This window comes from Myotis daubentonii, chromosome 7, assembly GCF_963259705.1.
Source record: "Myotis daubentonii chromosome 7, mMyoDau2.1, whole genome shotgun sequence".
Lineage (NCBI taxonomy): Eukaryota > Metazoa > Chordata > Mammalia > Chiroptera > Vespertilionidae > Myotis > Myotis daubentonii.
The window spans coordinates 51,214,308-51,237,290 of record NC_081846.1 but is presented as its reverse complement, the minus strand read 5'-3'; the positions used below and the strand labels follow the sequence as shown (position 1 = coordinate 51,237,290).

General features: G+C 41.6%; 1 protein-coding gene across 4 annotated transcripts in view; it reads right to left on the bottom strand.

Annotated features, from left to right (window-relative positions):
* The window catches only part of GALNT3 (polypeptide N-acetylgalactosaminyltransferase 3), a 53,493-nt gene extending 32,608 nt beyond the window's left edge, over positions 1-20,885 (bottom strand). For 3 of the 4 annotated variants that reach the window (XM_059704232.1, XM_059704235.1, XM_059704234.1), the window contains exon 1: positions 19,912-20,050. The gene's annotated coding sequence lies outside the window, so the exon portion shown is untranslated. Of the gene's footprint in view, positions 1-19,911; positions 20,051-20,369 lie in introns of those variants that run through there. The other variant, XM_059704233.1, reaches the window with a different exon arrangement.
* Between the last annotated feature and the right edge of the window lie 2,098 nt (positions 20,886-22,983).

The following is a 22,983-nucleotide window of genomic DNA, read 5'->3' as shown; positions in this document are numbered from 1 at the left end:
CCCTCCTTTCAGTATCTGGGAGAAGCACTAAAAATCCCCTTTTGGAGTGCTATTTAGTGATACCAGATTTCTTAAGTAGCCAAAGGTAAGCTAGATTTAAAAATCAGAAAGGGAATAAGATAGTCTCCTAAGAATGTTTTAACACAACAGAGAACCAATGAGAGTCCAGAGAAATCACAGAGAAGAGGGAGATGACAGAACTAGATTCTTCTACAGTAGTGATACTTTTCCTAAAACATTTTATGCCAGAAATCTTATTTGTGGCTAGGGTGGGGAATTAGTAAAAAAAAAATGGAATTAATGAAGTAGTTGGAAGAGTTATTTTTTTTTAGGAATAAATTATAAACTAAAGGAGTTCTTCATCGATAGGACAATAATCCTATCACTGTGTGAATATGTTTATCTAAGGGAGTCACTCAAATAGTAGGTTTAGTTTAGGATGTCTCTAATGCAGGAATGAAGGAAAGTTCATGAAGAGTGGCTCCCTTACTCATGGTTGTTTTTCTATGTTGGTGACATAGTGGGCACCCAATAAATGTTTGTTGATTGGAGAAGAGAAGGAGGACCAAGATTTAATTTATTATTAGAAATAATTTAAAAAAATAGTTAACTTTTGTTAAATGTTAAGTCCCTGATACTTTAACACTTACTACATAAATCCTAATACAGTCTTTCAATGGTTCTGTAAATTTATGTTATTCCCATTTTACTGACAATGACAGTCAAATAGATTAAGCAGTTTGGCCAAGGTAATTTCAAGTGGAGGAGTAGCATTTTTCCCAACCATGTTCAAACTCAGGTCTGATGTAAAATCCTGAACTTTTAACTGAAGTTATCTGAAAAAAGGGTCTTTAAAAGTCAAGAACTGATACCCTAGATGTCAGGAAATTAGGGAATAACCTAGGTAAAAAAAAAAAAAAAAAGTACAAATAGCCTCATATCACCTCAGGTAAGTATTTCAGGGCAAATGAGTTTTGTGATTTTGTTTCTTTCTTTCTTTTCTTTCTTTTTTTTTCTGTTTTAAGAGCATGTTTGGGGAAAGAAAGATTGAGGATGAGGTTTTAGATCTTGAAAAATAGGTGTTAAGATACTGAGCCCTTTTAGTTGCTCTACTAAAAGTAGAACATGATGCTTTGTTCTTTTCAGATTATTTCTGAAAAGAATAGTCTTCTTATATCAATTGCTGATCACATAAAAGATTTCAACATTGGTTCTCCAGGGATTTTGTATGACTTTTCTGTCCTTTGCTGCTAATGTGCAATATCCAGGCTTCCATTAATGAAAACTACACTCAACATTAAGCATCTCCATCAATGGTCCTCAGCTCTGAATAAACATTAGTGGAAAGATCTTTAAATAGGCAGTACCTTAGGCCTTACTTCTAGAGAGTTTCACTTAATTATTCTAGAAGCAGGGCCTAGGCTCTGATTTTGTTATTTTAGGCTATCCAGAAAATTCCAAAGAGCAGCTAGGCTTAAAAATTACTGGTCTAATTTTTGGCAAATCAAAACTAGCACCTGATACAGAAAGGAATGTATCCATCCAAAGATAACCTCATTATTAATTCCTAATACTTCAAAATCAGGTTTTTTAAAACAAATGCTTGATATAAACTTGCCGGGGTCCAACCCCAGCAGGTCCAGGGGTCCCCAAAGGTGTGGACGGAGTCGGCGAAGAAGGAATGACACAGAGACAGCGTTCAGTTGATCATCATAGCCGGGTTCTCTTGTTAGGGTCTCTAGTGAAGTTCTTCTGTCTGTAGGTTCTGTGTAGGTTCTGTCTTCTTGATTCTGTTCTAAGTTCTGTGTCTGTCTCTAGATTCTGAGTTCTGTCTCATGAGTTCTGTGTTCTGAGTTCTGAGTGTTTCTGTCTTGTTACAACTGTATTTATACCAGTTGATTCAATCCTATCAATCTCTATTACAAAGGTTAGGGCATTTCTTATCTCCATTCCAGGGAGAAAAGATTATGTAGTTTAAGCATGATTGTTCGTAGTTAAAGGGATTAATTACCCGCCTGGCACTTAGTTGAGGGGTTTTATTCCCTCCCTAACTTCAGGGGAAAATCCCTACCTGGGGATTCAACCTTTCTCTGAGAGGTGACCTTGGTTAAAACACAGCGCCAAGAAGGTGAGCAAACATATTAAGAACCGTATGCCATATATGCCAGGTCCCTTTAAACAGCAAGGATGGACCGGCTCCCGGCATAAACTGAGTAAAAGTTATTTTGACATGGGGAGAAAATTTAAAAACCAAAGCAAGAATGAGTCAAAGTTTCTGGAACAGTTTCAGGAATTATGGCTGATATAATTGAAGCATTGAAGTTTTATTGCAAATTACGAGGCTGTAAAATCATTTTTCTAATATTTTGTTCCAATCACAAAGATAGAAAACCTGAGGCTTTGAACAATAAAACAAATAATCCAAAACACACACAATAAAATCATAAGTAAAACAAAACCAGGACTCTTAATTCCTATTCCTGGGAATAATGCCATGTTCCTAAACAATGCTTCTTGACAAATTTGAAGACCTATGTTTAAATAGCCATTAAAACAAAACAAATCTCACCTAGAATCAATTTTCAATTGGACTCAGAAGTTTGAGGCTTGAAAATAAAATCAGCACAACAACAAAGTCAAATATAATGTTATATTTACATATTAGAAATGATTAACATATGAAGGGTTTGTCATCCTTGTTTTCTAAACCCTTTACGTATAGCAATCCAAAATGGCTATTTGCTAATTATAAAATATCTAACTCACAGAAAAAGAGAAAGGAATATCATGAAATAGTTTTTTAAACCTAGAAAAAATTAAATTTTCTAAATTAGAAATCCATATAAAATTCTAAAATATAGAAAAAAAATGACTTAGGTGGTGGGCACAAAATGCAATATACAGATCTTGAAACACAGAAACCCACACCTGAAACCTATCCTATCTAATAAAAGAGAAACATGGTAATTGGCGTACGACCACTACCCTTCCCATTGGCTAATCAGTGAGATATGCAAATTAACTGCCAGCCAAGATGGCGGCCGGCAGCCAGGCAGCTTAAACTGAACATGAGGCTTGCTTGCTTCAGTGACGGAGGATTCCAACGTTCCCCGCCTGCCTTGCCGGCCTCTGAGCTTGCAGTTTAAAAAACATTGTCACAAATATAGAAGCTAAACAAAACCCCAGAAACCAGCTTTCAGAGAGTTGGGATCTCAGAGCTGGAGTTATACATTGTTTCGATTATAGAACCGAAACAAACCAGATACCTGTTTTCAGCAGCTGAAGCCTCAGAGCTGGAGCCAAGCCTCGGAGCTAAAGCTGGCCCAGAATAAAAAAAAAAAAGAAAAAAAGGAGCAGTTGGGAGCTTCAGTCCCAGCCTGAAAACAGCCCTCAGCTCCTCAGCCCCTCACCCAGACTGGCCAGGCACCCCAGTGGGGACCCCCACTCTGAAGGGTGTGTGACCAGCTGCAAACAGCCATCATCCCCTCATCCAGGCTGGCCAGGCACCCCAGTGGGGACCCCCACCCTGAGGGGTGTGTGACCAGCTGCAAACAGCCCTCATCCCCTCACCCAGGCTGGCCAGGCACCCCAGTGGGGACCCCAACCCTGATCCAGGACACCCTTCAGGGCAAACCAGCCAACCACACCCATGCACCAGGCCTCTATCCTATATAGTAAAAGGGTAATATGCCTCTCAGCACCGGGATCAGCGGAGCCACGAGGCCTCCCGGTACCGGGATCAGCATGACAGGGGGCAGCACCCAAACCCCCTGATCGCCCTGCGGCTCTGTGTGTGACAGGGGGCGGGGCCACAACCTCCCTATCGGCCCTGCTCTGTTCATGACAGGGGAAGGCGCCCCAACCCCCTGATCAGCCCTGCTCTGTGCCTGGTAGGGGGGAGCTCCCCAACCCCCTGATCGCCCTGCGGCTCTGTGTGTGACAGGTGCGGTGCCTCAACCCCCTGATTGGCCCTGTTCTGTGTGTGACAGGGTGTGGCGCCCCAACCCCCCCCCACCCCCCACAGGCCCTGCCCTGAGTGTGACAGTGGCGGTGCCTCAACCCCCTGATCGGCCCTGCTCTGTGGGTGATAGAGGGTGGCGCCCCAACCCCCTGATCCGCCCTGCTCTGAGCCCGACAAGGGGCTGCACCTAGGGATTGGGCCTGCCCTCTGCCACCCGGGAGCAGGCCTAAGCCAGCAGGTCGTTATCTCCCGAGGTGTCCCAGGCTGCGAGAGGGCACAGGCCAGGCTGAGGGATCCCCCCTTCCCCCCCCCCCCGAGTGCACAAATTTTTGTGCACCGGGCCTCTAGTATGATTATATTAAACAATGTCACCCCAATAAATTTAATAAAAAAAACTCAGAGACCTTCTGGGGTCTCTCTCTCTCTCTCTCTCTCTCTCTCTATATATATATATATATATATATATATATATATATATATATATATATATATATGTTAATATATCTATATCCTACTATGCATGTAGGCCTTACAAAAAGGCATTAATAATAAATAAAAATATCCACAAAATGATACTCTGAAAGGCTAAAACAATATGCATGACTCTATGTCTATAAGACTGGGTTAAAAATCAATGGATTATTCTTAGGGGTAAAATATGCTTTCATCTTGCCCTGGCCAATGTGGCTGGTTGAGCATTGTCCTGTCCACAGAGGGTTGCCGTTTCCATTCCCAGTCAGGGCACATATCCAGTTTTGGCTCAGTCCCCAGTAGGGAGCATGCAGGAGACAGCCATGTTGATGTTTCTCTCTCCTTCCCTCTTCCTTCCTCTCTCTTTAAAATAATAAAAACGCATTTTTAAAAAGAAAGAAAAAAATTTGCTTTCATCTCAACAGAAAAAAACTGAAATCTCACAAATTAAAATAATCTAACTACAAAGCTGTGGCTTCCAGTTATCTAGGCTATAGCTTCTCAAACTTTAATGTGACAATGAAGCACCTGGGGATGCTGTTTAAATACAAACAGGTGGAGATATATCAAGATAAGATCCATCTTCATAGCTGTGGTTGTCCCTCCAGGTGGAAAAGCACACATTGCAAGAATGTTGGTTTAAAATTCCAACTGAAGCAATCTTCTAATGCAGTGAAAAGCAGAACACTTCATAACTGCATGTGAAGGTACCATTTAATAAAATAAGAGGATAGTGATTCTTTCCATTTCTTGTTTCTGTATTTGTGATAATAAAACTTTACAGCTCCAGGGACTTAAGGTCTGGTTCCAATTGATTTTAATGGGCACAGTGCCTAATTGGTGTATGAAACTTGCTTGATACCGAGTTAAAGCGTGCTGTAAAAAGTTAAAGGTAACCACACCAAGCAAGAAATTACAAAATTACATCCCCAAACCCTAGCATAGCTGGTAAATTTTTAAAAGTACACTACTGTGAATTAATACTCATTAAATCTTTGCCACAGATTATCATCTGGATTCACTAACTGAGTAAGGAATATCATGCAACAGTTTTTCAAACCTAGAAAAAATTAAATTTGAAAACTAAACAAAAAAACAAGAACTGGCCCTGATAATAAACCCTTAAATGCTTGGGCAGAAATGTTATCTGCTGGTGAAATGTTAGGGAATGGAGAAGTGGCAGGAAGCGATTTCTGCTTATATTTTTTGGTGGAGTCAAGTTTCATGGTGATTTGCTACTGCAGTTTGTTAGTTTTGATTATGTGTAAGTCCATGTTCATTCACATTCTTGCCAGCAATTCTTCTGAGCATGAAGTGATTTATGGATGCATGACAAGGGACAAACAATGATGCAAAGCAAACTGTGTTGAGATAGCCACATGCAGACATACCTCAAAGATCCCCGGCTAAAGACAAAGCAGAGTTGTTCCAGATGGCTGGAAAATGCCACCAGCAGAAACCTAAGGCACATACTTGTCATAAAATAGGATGATTTTTTGAACAAAGGTTTCTTTAGATTATGAGACAAAAAGCCTACTGCCAGAGTTTAACCTCCAGCAATTATGAGGCACAGGTTTTATTAAACAGAAGGACATGGTGAGACATCCACTGCTACACCTGGTCAGATAAACATCTTTGAAGGTGAAAGGTTGAAGACAGATCTTGATTTGTGGACCAGTCAATTCTACAGTTTGGTGCAAGAAAGGAATTATGGAGTTACACTACCCATGGAGGGTGGGGCGAGGGGTTAGAAGGGGAACTCACATACTCTCTCCTGCTACCTCTGTACCTGCGAATGAATTTCACATAACATAGGAAAGATATATATTGATTATATATGACGTATTAGAGAGTAGAGGAATTTTGAGGTGATTGGCGTGGTTCCACAGACTATTCACTTAATAAATATTTCCCCCCAGGCAGAAGCACTGCATTTTAAAAAGATTTGTCCATCTAACTAGTTATATTGCAAGCATAGTTGATGGCTTTTAGATTAGTAAGGACACAGAAATTGCATAGTGATTTGAGCAAGGAAAGTTTAATCTATTATTAGTTAGGGGTTAGGGGAATGGAACTGGCTAGTGAGAGTTAAAGAAATTCTAAAGAATACAGAACTGGATATAAGGGCCCACCACTACCCCTAAGGCTGAGATGAGGGCCAAGGAAGAGCTTTCCCCTCCCCAGGGCTGAGATCTAGAGGTCTCTACAGAGAAGGCATGGTGTTGGTTCCCTGACAGTGGAAAAGTCACTGAGGTGCCTCACTTGGTGAGACTTGTCAGAAGTCTGCCTCCTGGAGTCTTGGAAGGAGCCCTTCACAGGGAGTTGTCAAATCCTAGGACTGGCGAGGTGGTGCTGAGGAAAACTGCTAGCTACTGGTGGAAACTGGAGTTAAGAAGCTGTCCTCTGCAGGAATCTAGTGCACTTGCATATGCATCTTGGGCCAACATAGCTCCAGGCTGGCACCTGGGATAAAAGCTGAGCAGCCAGCTCCCTAGACACCCAGTCTTGTGGGGTCCCCAGTGTGCACATGTGTGGGGTTAAAGAAAGAGTATGAGGGCCCTACTGGGAGGATAGAGCATCAGCCTTCAGACTGAACGGTCTTGAATTCGATTCCAGTCAAGGGCACATGCCTGGGTTGTGGGCTCAGTCCCCAGTAGGGGGTGTGCAGGAGGCAGCCATCAATGATTCTCTTTCATCATGGATGTTTCTATCTCTCTCTCTTTCTCCCTTCCTCTTTGAAATCAATTAACAAAATATATTTTTAAAAAAGAGTGTGGGGAACAGTGACCTGGGCTAGAGAATAGGTCCATGATGTCTGTGGCCCCAGGATATAACATCACTGCTGCCCAAGTCAAGCTCTGGAGAAAGGGCGGGCGGGGGCAGGCAGATGTCGACTCTAGAGAATGCAATTACTTAGACTGGAGAACACTGGTGGGGAGAGGAAGGGACTGAGTAGTAGAGAAGAAGATAGGCCAGCAAGAGTCTCGCCAGTGAGCCACTCTGAAACCAAGAAGAAAAGCCCCTTCCCACCATTGTGGCAGCCAGCAAAAGAGCAATATTTACAGGGCCCAGCTCCATTATTACCAAGTGGCAAATAGAACGCATTTGGAGTTGAGAAACAATAAACTGAACAGCATTGTTCACCCTTGTGACTACTCAGCCTCCATATGCACACTTTCCCAAATACTTGAACTCCTGTACAATAACAAAACAGTTCCACATCCCACCTAACAAGACGAAGCATCCTTCTTACAGTGAAGAGGATACCTCAAAATGAAAAGACGCAGAGCCAACAGCCATTGTAGTCATTGCTGTGGCTATATGTGAATTACTTCTCAAATTCTATGTCAGTCCCACTTATATTCTGTTACCTAAAGACTAAGTTGTAAATTTAATCTCTAACACCTATGTAATATGTTTTTAAAAGAAAAGGGGAAGGAGTTAAGAAAAGTGTTAGCATATAAAAAGAAACACAACACACACACACACACACACACACACACACACATAAAGCAAAGGGAAAATGTGCAAAGCTACTACAATTCTCATTTATCTAGTTGGCCATCAGGCCATAATTGGCATCTATGGCTTCCTTCTTCCACTACCCATTCTGTATTTACCCTGGCCTCAGGCATTCTGTGAGTCCATAGATGTTGGTGCTGGCAGGAAGGGCAAATCCATATCTGGAATATTTACCTATCTATTCTAATGAGGACAAATCTCTGCTCGCTCAATGGTGTTAAGAAATCAAATATAATCAACCTGCTCCAGTGGCTGGCTGGTACCCCTAGGCACTCAGTGTTGGTTTCTGCAGATCAGGAACTTGGCAGTAGTGCTAGCCAGGTCACCTGTAGAAAGAGGAAGTCCATGTTGCTTAGCCTATGCATACATAGCCTCCCCTCCTGCCACCATGGCCATGCTTATGGGCCCACTGAACAAGCCCTGGAGTAGCTGGGGAAAGCAGCTGACGTCCACAGTGTGTCATCTTGTCCACTATATGTCTTATGGTTGGCAACTGGGTGAGAGGTTGTGACTCTCAACTGCATCAACTAAAATCAACATTTTTGCTAGCAGACCTACAGTTTTCCTGTTCTATACACAAAGTGATACTGTAATTCTGCCCATCTATTTCATTTATTAGTTACCACTAGAACTCTGCCAAAGACATTACCTTATCTACCAAAACCATTTGTGAGCCAATACCTTCTGATTACGTCTATGTCTCTGCTTTCCATTATTGTCTATGTACCTACTTTGTCCCTGGAGTTTAAGTGCTGTCACTTGGCTCCTGCTGAAATCAGGGAGCCAATCTCAATGGCCTACAAAGGAGAGCAATCATAGATGTCTTCTGCACTGATGCAGGGGCTCCCCTCACTGCTTTTCTCAAAACCTCAGTGAAGGGAGTGTCTAGGTCTTGTCATGGAATATAGTTGGAAGTGGGTATGCCCACAATAAATCTAGTCAGATGTTTATGAAGGAGTCCAAGCACTCCCAAGTAGTAAAATAATTTCTGTCCCTTCCTTCTTCCTTTGAGGTCCCAAAATACTAAGGATAGGTGAGTGGGGAAGCAAGAGAATAAGACTGCTTGATCCATAGCTATCACTTTGCTCTCACCTAGCTACAGGTTTATCCACAATTCATTTATCCTCCACCTCTCAACTTCCATTTCCCTCTAGAACAGGTGTCCCCAAACTTTCTATAAAGGGCTAAATAGTATTTTTTTTCTTGGTGGGCCCTTTTGCAACTATTCAAGTCAATTTTTCTGATGCCAAAGTAGCCATAGATAATACATAAATGAATGAAAATAGCTGGTTCCAATAAAATTGTGTTTGTGTTTACAAAACCAGGGGCCCAAGGGTGCAGTTTTCCAACCCCCAGTCTAGAAATTCAAAAAGACTTCAACATCAATATTGATATGGTTACCTATACTTACCCCTTCCTTTCTCTGTTAGCTGCTAAAACCCCAGATGTGAAAGAACAAAATTAATTCTCCACAAACACTGTTCATAAAAGCAATGTCTGTCTTTATGATTAGGCTATATATGTGCCTAATGTGAAGCACACAATATCACTCCACTTATACAATTACCATCTGAAATTACTCACTCCTCATGGTGAAAGTACGAAAAGACCTTTTTAATATATGTTTCAGTTGGAAAAAAAAAAAAAAAAACAGTGTTAGCCTAAACTTACATTCCTCTTTCAAAAGGTGCCCTTCAGTAATTGTCCTCAGGACCATACATAGACAATTAACCCACAGTGAGGTCTATGAGACATATGCTTAATGCCAGGCTCCACATAAAAAAAGGAAGAGGGGAAAAACACTAAAGTATAGGGAAACCAACTTTGGTTGTTTAGTTGTTTTAACAAATATGTATTACAACTCTGCTATAAGACAGGAATTGTAGTAGGTACAAAAGAAAAAAGGGAGGGGTACCTAATTGTATCGGATTTGTACTTAATTCTTTAGGCAAAGGGGAGAGGCCTAGATGGAGTTTAAGCAGGGAAAGGACCTAATAAGAACAGAAATTTGGAAAGATTATTCTTGAAGCTTTGCTGAATATGGATTAGGGGGCTAGGGGAAGAGAAAGGAGTCTAGAGGCAGTTAGGAGACTATTAAGAATAATCCAGGCAAGAGATGACAGGAAGGGGTGTGGGAGCTTGGGAAGAGATTTAGGAGGTAGAGTTAGCTGAACTCAGCAAATGAATCAATGGGAGTCTGGGGAGGTGGTTAAATTGCAAAGTGTGTTAAGGATGGGTTTTTGACTTATTGAAAAGGACCAGATAATGGAATGCTCTCTCTGTTCTGGATTATTTTCAGAGGAAGAACCAGAGCTAAAATAAGGACAAGAGGCCATGAACAGTACAGAAGGTGATGATAGAGGACAAAGACTATCAGAAGGAAATTGAAGTAACAATAGAAACAAGTGTTATCCAATTCAAAAAGATGAGCCATATCTGAAAAAATAAAGGCCATGGTCAAAAAGCTCAATGAAAACCCTCTCTCCACTATTGTCCTCCAGAAGGGCCCACTGTGCCATCAGGTATTGGCTATTGGGTGTGTGTTTTTTATCCTTATACCCTTATCCCATTTGACTAGGAATCATCAATGTGAAAGGTCTCAATTCCCCATCAATGTATCAGGTGTGAGAATAACTTCTAGAGATTTACCCTACCGATATGCTTGTACACAAGTGAAATGATGGCCTGTAAACTTACACATTAAAGCACTGTTTGAATATCAAAAGGTTGAAACAATCTATCACTCTACTAGCAACAATATGAAACTTAATAAGTTATGATATGGTGGAATATTATGCTAAGATAAAAACAAAGAAGCTACTTTATATACTGATAAGTTTTCTCCAAAATAAGTTAAATGGGGAAAAAAGCAAAATTTATTTGCTTTTTAAAAAGAGAGAAAATATATGCATATTGTTTTTATATTTTAAAAGATAGCATTGGTTGCCTCCAGAGAGAAAATATGAGTATCAGAGGGCAGTTTGAAAGAAATATACCCTTCCTTACTTTTTAAAAAACTTTAAATCAGGTGAACAGAGGAACTACTTAAAAAGATAGTAATACATTAATGAGAAAAGAAAATGTAAAGGTAACATGAAGATTTTCTGACAAGCAGTATCTCAAATTTCTTAATTCCATTTAGCATTTGTCAGAAAGCTACCGGGGAATATGTTCCATCCAAATGAGGGAGTAAATAAACAACAAAAGCCATAGTATCTAAGAAACAGAGACTCCAAAGGAAATGTCAGCAAAGAGAAATCCCAGACGACAGCTATGGAATAAGCCTAGAAAGCAACAGTACAACTGGAACAAGAGGACAGACAGATGGCTCCAGCAAGGGGCCCATATACCTGATAGATTCAATTATGTGGAAAAATCAAACTGAGATGTGGAAGTATAGCAATAAAAATTGACATATTGAAAAACAAAACAAATTTATTTTTCTTAAATTAGTTAATTATTAATTCCAGGATAAAAAAACATATCTACAAGTAAGGAACCATACTCCTAATACACTTAGCTCAGCAGGGAACAATATTTATACCATAATAAATACTAAAATGCATACTAAAAGAAAGAATGTGAGAATTATATTGGCAGGGGGTATGTGTGTGAAAGAGCTAAATATTTATCTACAAAAATGACGTTATCTACCATAATGTCAAATATTGATAAATTAAGAAATAGTAGTATAAGCATGTTATTTCAAAAGGTAAATATTGGAAGAAACCAATCTTAAAGTGTCAAAGTGGTTGCCTTTAGTCAGCAGACTAGGGGAGATGAGCATTGACTGGATTTTTGTTGCCGTGGGTATTATAAGCCTTTCAATAATCCTATTTCATTTTATTTACATATAAATAGGATACAAGTACAGAATCAGATTGCTTAGATTTTAATATTGGCTCTGACATTTCACCAACCTTGTAATAGAAGCAAATTACTTCATTTCTCAGTTTTCCTCTCTCTAAAATAGGGAGAGAAATAGCATATGCCTTGTAGGGTTCTCCGAAGACTAAGTGATTAATTCATGCAAGTCGCTTAAAATATACCTGGCATATAAGTGCTCAATAGTAAATGAGGACTGATACTTACTATGACAGTAAATATTAACTAGTGTTAATTGATAAAATATAAAAATATTAGTAACTAAATCTAATTTTTAAATTATGAGCCACATATGAAAGTCAGCTTCCTTTGTGAAGAAATTTTAATTTTTTAAAAAATTAATACTCCCAGTTACTAAGTAGGACTTTCTTTCTTTGGGTTACAGTCTTCATTCTAACCCAGTGACTTTCCACCTTTTTCATCTCATGTCACAAATAAACTAATCACTAAAATTCTGCAGCACACCACAAAATATATTTTTTGCTAATCTGACAAAAAACAAAACAAAAACAGGCATAATTATTATTCATTCATACCAGACAGCTATTGTTGTGTTGGCTGTTGTCATTTTTTTTTATTTATGTTATTTTATTTTATTTTATTTTTGCTTCAATTTCCTCATTTGTTATTGGCCTATTCAAGTGTTGTCATTTTTTTGACAATCTAAGGGAAAACAGGTCAGTGCCCTGACTAAATAGTCAGGTACTGCATGCTTTAAAAAAAAATCCTTGCAGCTGAAAATCACTATTCTAACCCATAGTTGGGGGTGGGGTGGGGGTGGGGGTGCTAGTGAAAAACTGCATTTATAGTAAGTGCTGAAAGATGAGTTTTAGCTAGATAGGGCAAAAGAGGAGGGAAGAGAGTTCAAGGCAGGGGGAATGGCATTTCCAAAGACGTAGAGGCAAGAGAACCATGGGAATAAAAAAAAGGTTAGCAGAGCCAAAGCAAAGAACTATGATGAGAGAGGTGTGTGGTGGGCAGGACCTATTTCATATCAGGCCCTTAGGCCATGCTATTGCATTCTTAAGGCAATGAAGGTTTTTTTGGCAGAGACCAACTGTTTTGAAAAGATCACAATGGGTGCAGTGTGGGACCCTACCAGAAAACATCCAGACAGCCGAGTAGGAAGGCCATTGCAAACGATCAGGCAAGAGATGGAGGGAAGTAATAGTAATGGAGGAAAGTAGATGAATCTGAGAAATATTTATTCAATAGATAAAACTAACGGAATTTGGAGTTGGAAGACTCCTAGGAATTGTATGCCTTTCTTGTTTTATTCTAGTCTAATTACATTATATTCCTTAAGTAAAAGCTGCCCACCAACCACCCGCCCCCCACAAACTTGTCACAATTAGTAATGTACTCAGTTGTAGAATATTGATAAACAAAAGCTGCAAGACAGTTCGATCACAAAGTTAATTTTTCATTTCTAAATGGTAAAACCCAGATCTTGGAACAGAACCAAAAGGCACAAAAATAACATGGAATTCAAAGGAATGAGATGGAAATAACAGCAATCCAAATTAAATAGGCTAATTAAGTATTGTGAAACAAGTTTCCTACTCCCCAGTTCCTGTGGTCTCTGCCATATAAAGAGCAATATCCTGCCTGTCCAATGCCGCTGCTTTCTTGGGCTACTTTCACTCCAATGTTTTACTCCACAGTCGGATGAGAGGAAAGGAAGATTTTAAATGCTTTTTAAATAAACTAAAAGGGGGTTTGGGAAGGTGGTGAGTGGGTGGGTGTGTAAACACAGGTGCAAAAGCAGACTATATGATATCACCTATGTAAAGCACATTATGGAAGTATCCATAGGACATATCACTCAGCTCAGATGTGTGTGGAGGTGTGGGTGGGTACAGTTTCCTAAATAAGGCAAGACCTCAGTTGAGCCTTAAGAACCAGTAAGTTATAGAGGTAGATAATATGGATGGCATTCTTAGCAGTGGGGAGTAACAAACAAAAGCACACAGAAAAAAAGTGTGAAATCTGTTGGTGGAATATAAAACTTGGTTTGCAGAGTAAACAAGGGTCAGATCCTGGGTGGGACCATTTTAAGGGCAGCAGGCTCTATCCTGGAAGCCACAGAAAGTGTTCCAGTTTCCATCTCTAAAGAGATCATCATCTTGGGGGTTCAGCTGAGGATGGATCTGAGTATCCTTTGCGGTATCCGGTAGCTTTGAGATATCAGGTGGTTTTGGTACCCCAGTCAAGAGTTAATGAGACCCTCAACTAGGGCAGTAGAAGTGGAAGAAGAATTGGGGGAGCACGGAGCCAGATGTGTTTTAAAATTGAGAATATTTTGGGTGTTAGAAGGATGATATGGTTCACATACCCAATATAACAAACAGTGTATCCCCAGCAGGGCCTGGGACAGTACCTGTCATCAAAATTCAGTACTATTTCTGTAGCGAGACACATCCCGTCAAGCAGGAGAGACCATAAATAGCTTCCTGACAGTTCACTCGGGTTTTACAGCAAATGGGTTCAAGTTCTGCTGACAAACAGTTACCAAAAAAATGTTTGGGTTTCAGGGACATTTTGGTTTTAGAGTTGCAAAGAAGAAATTTGTTAATACTTATAGAATAGATGAAGCAAAACAGGTTGTCTTTGTGTGGTTTTTAAAATGTGTTTGTTTTGTTATATGGGATGAAGGTTCTGATTTTCACATGTGCAAGCTCAGGTCATTATGAAATATTAAAGATGTCCAGCAGGCAACGGGATACATGAGCAAACTAGTTCAAACAGTTTGAAACTGAACAATTATAGAGAAAATGTGTACTCAGGGAAAAACTCTCTATTTTAGTGCCAAAAATATGAGTCCGGCTCAGAGAATGACTCAAAGACAATCTAATTGTCAACAGTCACCAATGACCTAGAATTCAGAGTCCTACTCGTCTTTGCTTTGACATAAGTTAATGCTCTTTGGCTTCTTGCCATGGCTGGCACTGATTTGGATTCAATGTTGCTATTGGCAGTACATTAACTGTGTTAAAATTATATAAAACTAATTATTCTTATATGAAATAGATGCATAATTAGATAAGGAACTGAATATTTCCTTCTCAATCACATTTTATACCCATACAAGATCTGTCACACCAAATTCATTTTTACACTATGGACCAGAGAACTGAATGTGTCTGGAGATGATTTGGGCACTGACCATTTCCAAAATATTAAATATACTAATAATTTCTTTAGAAGAAATATTCCTTCTATCAAGAATGTGAAGGCAGGTTAAAATTAAAAGCTTCTATCTGAACTTCCAAGCCTGTATCCCTACAGGTCATTAAGGGATCTAATCTAATCTCTCACTCATCTTTTTTAGAAGAAAGAATTATGGTCCCTACAATTTGTCTCATAACTGTTTTATAGTAAACGAAATATATTAAAAGGCTAGCTGCCCTATGTTTACTTTAATAATTTTTTTCAGACTCCATCCAGCACTATAACTTGGCCATAAAATTTAGAATGGAACTGGACACAATTATTTGTATCTCTCAATTTTTCAGTTGATAACTATGATCATCAAAATCCCATTAGGGTGGCCCTGGACAGATAGCGCAACTGGTTAGAGCAGCGGTTCTCAACCTGTGGGTCGCGACCCCTTTGGGGGTCAAAGGACCCTTTCACAGGGGTCGCCTAAGACCATCGGAAAACACATATATAATTACATATTGTTTTTGTGATTAATCACTATGCTTTAATTATGTTCAATTTGTAACAATGAAAATACATCCTGCATATCAGATATTTACATTACGATTCATAACAGTAGCAAAATTACAGTTATGAAGTAGCAATGAAAATAATTTTATGGTTGGGGGTCACCGCAACATGAGGAACTGTATTAAAGGGTCGCGGCATTAGGAAGATTGACAACCACTGGGATAGAGCATTGTCCTGATATGCCAAAGTTGCAGGTTTGATCCCTGGTCAGGTCACATTTAAGAATCATCTAATGAATACATAATTAAGTGGAACCATAAGTCTCTCTCTCTCTCCCTTGCTCTCTCTCAAATCAATAAATAATTTTTTAAATCCTATCAAAGTAAACCATTTAAAAGACAATAATGTACAATGAGGTTTTATGCAGTTCTCAATGTTTGATTTAGTCTAGCTCCAGGTTTTAGAATCTCAAACCTTTCAATGAATATTTAATAAAGATTACAGTATAATTTTCTATATTAAAAAGAACAGTTTGAGCCCAGCCAGTGTGGCTCAGTGGTTGAGTGTCAATGCATGAACCAGAAGGTCATGGTTCAATTCCTAGACATGGCACATGCCTGGGTTACAGGCTCTATCCCCAGTAGGGTGCATGCAAGAGGCTGATGAATGATTCTCTCTCATCATTGATGTTTCTATGTCCCTCTCCCTTCCTCTCTGAAATCAATATCTATCTATCTATCTATCTATCTATCTATCTATCTATCTATCCATAGACACTAGAGGCCTCGCCTCACAGCCCCACACCCCGCCCACTGGTCGTTCCAGAAGGTCATTCCACTGTCCAGTCTAATTAGCATATTAGCTCTTTATTATATAGGATACTAGAGGCCTGGTACACGAATTTGTGCACAGGTGGGTCCCTTGGCCTGGCTGGCGATTGGGCCGATCGAGGCATGGGAAGGTGGCTGGTGGGGGGAGGGGCCACAGAAGGTTGGCTGTGGGAGCACACTGACCACCAGGGGGAAGCTCCTACATTGAGCATCTGCCCCTTGGTGGTCAATGCATGTCATAGCAACCGGTCAACTGGTGGTTTGGTTTTTCGGTCATTCAATCACTTAGGCTTTTATATATATAGATTAAAGTGCAGTTTGATTTTTCTTTCTTGCAAGTATGTAGGGAAGAGGCAGAGAAATAAGGAGGGAGGGGGGAGACAGAGACAGAGTCAATAAGCTGTAGAAAACTCAGCCTTAAAAAATTTAAATTCAATATGGGATACCATCATTTTCATTTTAGGTTCCAGCCCATTTGTGGTCATAAAATCAATCCAGTGTGTTTAGACCAACATCTTAAAAATAAAATAAGAGAACATCCATGTTGTAAGGTTAAGTATTGTTTTGAAAACCTTGTTTCATTTATATACACACACACAATCGAGTGTAGTGCATTGAAGCACAGATGTATCTCTTACTGAGGATCACAGACCAAAAAAAAAGTTTAAAAAATATTGGTGTTGAGGAAGTAGACTTGCCAACCAAAAATCTTGAGTGTTGCCAGTAGAGGAAAGACCCTGGGTAGCTGCCTCAAAAAATATATTCTAAGCCAATACAATAAAAGATCAGAGGACTGAATTTTGTTGTCTGTGTTGACTCAAAAAATTAACTGTGGCTCTGAAAAACCAAGAAAGGGTTTCAAATCTCAATCCACATGGCATCTTTGATACACATGTGATTCACAGTAAGAGGAAAAGAATGATGGCCTCAGTCTCCCTGCAGTCAAATATCACCTGGACAAGTAGAAATTTGGGTAAACCAGGGCTGGACAGAGCAATTGACTATCCTGTCAATTACAAAGACCTTACAAACTATCTGAGAGACAAAAGGGCAAACATCTAATGATAAGTGAGAGCCTGGGTGGTAAAAAGCGAAGATAACATGAGCTTTGAGTGAAGCCACTGGAATAATAACACTATGCCTACCACTAACTTGCTAGTAGAACTGAAATTAAACTACCTCTCTAGGCTTCAGTTTTTCATAAACTGGATGGATTGACTGCATCTCCAAGTGAGAAGGAGATCCTGAGAATGTTAGGACCAGAGGATAGTCCTGATTTGTTTTATGGCTTCAATATCTCAATCTAAGGAAGTATTATTTTTCCAATTTTACAAACAGTTTAACTGAGGCACACTGTTACCATAGCTAATGTAAACATGTTGCATTTATCCCTGGAGTTAAAAGTAAAGATGCTCTAATAGCATCTGGCCCAATAATCAATGAGGATTAAATTAATGCTCTGCTAGTAAATTCAGGGAGCAACATCTACCTCTAATTTTTAAACAGTATTTAGCAAACTTATTTCTCTGTATGAAGACAAGATTAAGCGGGCAGGCAAGGCTCTTTTGAGAAAAGCAGAAAGTAATGGTTGACAAATATCCAGTTGTGTCCTTTCATGCTGTGTTGATGTTTTAGCTTTTAATTGCACTGCCTTTTTTTTTTTAACACTATGTGTTGCCTAGGGGATTTTATGTTAAATGTGCAACTTAAATATCCTAGATAATAAAAGCCTAATATGCTAAGTGTCCAGTCGTCCAGTCATCCATTCAACCAATCAAAGTGTAATATGCTAATGATATGCTAAGATCACTCAACTGCTCACTATGATGTGCACTGACCACCAGGGGGCAGATGCTTCAACCAGTAGGTTAACTTGCTGCTAGGGTCTGGCAGATCCGGACTGAGTGAGACAGGCGGGCCTTCCCTGGAGCCCTTCCATGGTCCCTCCCCAGCCCCATGGTGCAATCCGGGACCCCTCAGGGGATGTCAGAGAGCCAGTTTTGGTCTGATCCCGCAGGCCAGGCTGAGGGAACTCACTGGTGCATGAATTTGTGCACTGGGCCTCTAGTGTGTGTGTGTGTGTGTGTGTGTGTGTGTATAATTTAATTAGCAAAGAGAACTAAAACAAACCTAGGTAGTGGAATTGCCATTCATTATTAGAAATTTCTATGTAAAAATGCTGTTTAAAGCAATATAAAAAGAATGATGCTTGGTACTAAACTGTACAGGAAGTTTAACACATATGTACACTAAACTTCAAATATTAAAAGTTAAATTTAAAGAAATCTAATTGTAGGTTATGACTTAAACCTCATGCATTTCAGCCACAAACTCGAAGGAAAATTTATACAGTGAAAGCAGTAACAGATTTTTCCCAAAACCAGAAATTTTCAAATGAAAGTACAACTGATTGATTTTTTACAATAGAATTTGACTTTAATATTTCCATTATGTAGTATCACTTCTCTATCAAGTTATGCTATCTTCACATTGTATGGAAATCAAAAAATTTGGTAACTCAATAGGGGTTCTATAAACAGAAACAGTTATTTGATGAGTTTGAAGTGAAGTGTTTTGATGAGTTTTAAGAGAAGGAAGTGCTTTGATGAGTCTGAGAGAGAAGGAAATAAAAGTCTAATGTAAGCACCAGTTTCACCCTCAATTCTTAGGCTTCAGAAAAGCCTAATTAACCCAGGAAAGGAATTTGGGCCTGGCACACCCAGGTTCAGACGTGGCAGGATCCTGAAACCAAGTTTTTTTGAACCTTTGAGTCATATACCACAGGCAAACCAGAGCTGCGATATGCAGGTCGTTAATTCAACAGGTCCTTTAACGAGGGGGTGTGCGGTTGGTGACTGGCAGCTGGGTTTCTCCTGCCACGAAGAAAATAACTCTTTTTGATCAAACCGGAAAGTGGGCGCAGCTCTGGCTTAGGGAGCGCACCCGGAAAAGTGTAGAGACGAAACAGAGAGAGCGAGAAAGAGAGAGAGAGGAGAGGGGGGCGGGGGATGTCCGCGTCCCGACCACAGCGCGCCTTCCAAACCACTCGGAAACCGTGGAAATGGCTCGGGCGGCCGCGGTTTGCAGCGCAGGACTGTCTGGGGTCCGGCCGGGAAGGCTGCCCGGCCAAGTCCTGCCCTCCCGCGTCCCGGGCTTGGCCACCGCGGCCACGGGGGCGGCGGAGACTGGCAACCTGTTCGCCCGAGTGCAGACGGCCTCCTCGCACCCGGCAGGGCCCCGCCGGCTCCCCACGCTGCGACCCTCCCGGGGACAAGCGCGGGCCACCAGGGCTTGAGCCCGGGTCCGGCTCCCGGAGCCCCCCAGGGAGCCCGACGGGGGTCAGCGCGGGTGACAGGGCCACCGCGAGGAGCCACCTACCCCCGCCTTGGGCGCCCCTGCCGGCCTCTCCCAAGAGGGCAACTGAAAGCTGCCCTCGAGACCATCTCCAACCGGCCACGGGGACCGAACCCTCTCCCCATCTCGGACCCCCGCAGCCGTCGACCACCCCTGGTCCGGCTCCACCTGGGAGCCCCCGGCCCCCCCGGCTCAGGCGCCGGCTCCCCGGCTTACCTGGAGGGTGGGCAGGACCGGGCGGCGGGAAGCGGCGACCGGCGGGCGCTGGACGTGGGCCGGGCGCCAGGTGCAGGTGGCGGCGGCGGCGGCTCCGGTGGCTGTCGCTACAGTTGCCTCTCAGCCTGGCTCCTCCTCCGCCACCGCCTCCTGCCTTCCCGCGGGGCCTCCAGCGTTGCCAGGAGAGGCCGAACCCCGGCTCCGCTTCCTCCGGAGTCTCCCAGGTGAGCTCCAGCCGGCGACGTCGGCAGGGGCGAGGCCCCCGTCCCGCGCCTGCGCGCCGGCCGCCCGCCCCGCCCCGGCCCTACCTGCGCGCCAGGTGAGGACCCGAGCGCGCGGGGCGGGGGCGCGGCCCCGGCGGAGCGGCCGCCGTGCGGTCCGGTCCCCGCGGGGGGCGAGGCGGGGTCTCCGCGAGGGGCGTGCTCAGCCCGTCCGCCCCGGAGGAGCCCCGCACTGACCTGGTGGCCGGGGTCACCTCGGAACCAGGGCACCGTCTGCGTCCTCGGGGACGCGGGCGGGAGGTCTAGATGGGTCCTCCGCGCTTCGTGCCTTCCTCCTGGGTTCGCCCACACGAAGGTGTTCGCTGCCCGGAGGCTGGGGGGGCCGGTGCCTCCGGGGGCCACCTCATGACCGGGCGGCCACGGGGGCCTGGCACGGCTCCCTCGAGCAGGTTCCGCAGCTCTGTCACCCGCGGGCTGCGCGAGCTGTCGGCGCTTCCTCCCCAAGTCGGCTTGATTTCATCACTTGACTCACTTCGGCGCGGCTAGTGGTTTCCGTTTCTGCAAGAGCGCGCTCCGGTCGGGGCGCCTCACGTCCAAAGGAGGAGCCTTCCTCTTCCAAAGAGGAGCCTCTGGTATTTGGCAGAGCCTCGCTAATTTGGGGCGCACTACCCCGCCCTGGATGGCTACCGAAACACAGACCGATTCCCAGAGGCGAGGGAAAAGCAGCGACAATAGAGAGAAACGCGCCTTCCCTGTTTGGAGAGAGACTGTGGTTTCCTGGAGAGGGCTTGCGTCTGCTGTAGGTTTGCTGAGAAGCTCCACATCTACAGGATGGGGCAGGGGAGAATGCAGGCTCCAGGCAGAGGGTGGCTTCTGCTGTTGTTTTTAAGCAAAAATAAATAAATAATTGTCAACGGTATTTTTTTTTTCCCTTTTATGGTTTTTACAACTTTCTGTTTCAGCCTCCCTTATGCTGTTGTGACAAACATTGACATGCCCGAAACCAGGACTTAGCATGACCTTTACACCATCCTATGAACTCATTCATTTATTTGACTGTATCTTCCATATATATAGGAATGGAAATAGAAAAAATAGTTGTAAACATTTTAGTGACATGCTTACTAGTAGATATAAGGTGACAAGTTTTTCTATGAAGTTTAGCTGTGGCCTTCCCCCTGGCATTTTGATACATACTTTTATGGTTCTTATTTATTGGTAGATTCGTGTTATGCATGACCTAAGAATAAGGTTTTGAAATACCGGTTAGTATGGTATCAACAGGTGTAGCTTTAGAACTTGCCTAATCTGGCATTGATTTTAGCATCCACGGTGCTATTTTCTACCACACCTATGAATTAGATTTAAAACTTCAGTTAGTTGTTTGTTTTGTATATTATGGTTACTTTGTAACCATCAAGGAAACTTTGAATTGTGACCTTTTAATAGCAGTACCTACAAGCAATTTTTAAGCTCTCTCTCTCTCTTCCCCCCAAAAGAGTTCTCTTCGGGAACTACTTATGTATTTATGATCATACCAACTTGATAATATTTGTCTTTAGGTCCACAGCTAGTCACACTGACTACCCAAGTCGCTTCCTCCTACCCCACCCGCACACACACATGCATCTTTTTTTTTTTTTTTTTTTTTTTTTTTAGGTTCTGAAGCTTGATTTGTTGTTTGCCTCAAAATAGAGTTGAGAGTGTTAGTCTTTGGGAAATTTGAGAAAAATCCTAAATGTACTAGTATATCCAAAAATTGTGTGTCTCTTACCTTGGACCATCCATCCCTAAATGAGGCAGGAACCAAAGATTTATCAGAGTTGTGATGTCCCACCAAGCAAAGATAAACAGTTTTTACAGATAGCAGATGGATATAGAATAGCAATCTGGAATCCAAGGACAGAGATGCATTGACAGCAAGACTAGTAAAGTCAAATAATAATGGAAAAGAGAAGCTAGGACAGCGCTATAAAAAGAGAGAGCAAGTAAGTACACCCAAAATACTGCATGAAGAGTGAAAAAGAACAAATAAACTGTAAAAATTAGAAGTTACTAAAAATTGATTGTCAGTTTAACAATGGAGACAGATAATTTAAACAAGGAAGCAATATTTCTGAGTCTGGCATATCTACCAGCATTACATGTACTATTTCATTTCATTCTGAAAGTAGTCTTAAAATTAATGACAGTTTTCTTAACAATAAAATGAAAATATTGCAGGCAGGCGGGGGGGGGGGCATTATTATGCTGAAATGTTTACCCTAAATCTAATCAGAGGAAGAGTTTTTAAAAGTATCATACTATTCAAATTAAAAAAATATAGAATTTGTTTTATAAAGGGGAAATTAGCATTTCATAAAATAAAACCTAGGAGCCTTAGTGTAGCCATGCTTTTCAGACAAACTTATTTTGATGCTACATGTTTGGCACATAATGGCAATTAAAACTTGAGCAGATTTTAGGAAAGAAGAGAGACAAATCTCTCTCTCTCTCTCTCTCTCTCTCTCTCTCTCTCTCTCTCTCTCTCCAAGATTAGTCAAAATAATGTTCATTTATATGGATTTGAAATAATAGTCACTGTTTAATAATTTCTATTAACATTTAAATTAATGCCAAGACTAGTATCTGGCCCTTAGTAGATGCTCAATAAATATTTAACTGGATAAATTAATCCATTAAATTCCATAAAAAAGTTAACATGCATACTTTCTTGAGCAGAGTACAAGTCCAAAGAATGGTTTAACCCAGTGGTTCGCAACCTTCCTAATGCCACAACCCTTTAATACAGTTCCTCATGTTGTGGTGACCCCCAATTTCATTGTTACAAATTGAACATAATTAAAGCATA